The sequence below is a fragment of the Penaeus monodon genome, chromosome 29, assembly GCF_015228065.2.
Source record: "Penaeus monodon isolate SGIC_2016 chromosome 29, NSTDA_Pmon_1, whole genome shotgun sequence".
Lineage (NCBI taxonomy): Eukaryota > Metazoa > Arthropoda > Malacostraca > Decapoda > Penaeidae > Penaeus > Penaeus monodon.
The window spans coordinates 1,044,784-1,045,183 of record NC_051414.1 but is presented as its reverse complement, the minus strand read 5'-3'; positions in this window follow the sequence as shown (position 1 = coordinate 1,045,183).

Here is a 400-nt window from a genome sequence, read left to right as displayed (position 1 = left end):
GAGGAAATAAACCTTACAATAAATAGACCCAAACCCATTCTCAGAAAGTTTCCTCATGAACACATTTCAGGAAAATCAAGGACAAAAATGAGCTGATGTACGTTTATTCAACCCAAAAAAAAATACCCTTAACATTACAAGTAAAAAGCTCCCAAAATAGAGTATATGAAATAAGCTCTTCAAATGAGCCTACGTTCTTACGCTATCCGACAGAGCTCTCAAGATCACAATAAACACGTTTTCTTTTGTTTTCGTTTTGTTTTGGAATGTCTAGGACGTTGATGTATTGGCTACTCCTCGAGATGAATACGAGTCAAAGTGCTTAACGATCGAATTCAAAGGAAAAAGACGAAAATATTTGGTGTGGTCGTAGATCATGGCCTTTTTAATTGTGGTGAAC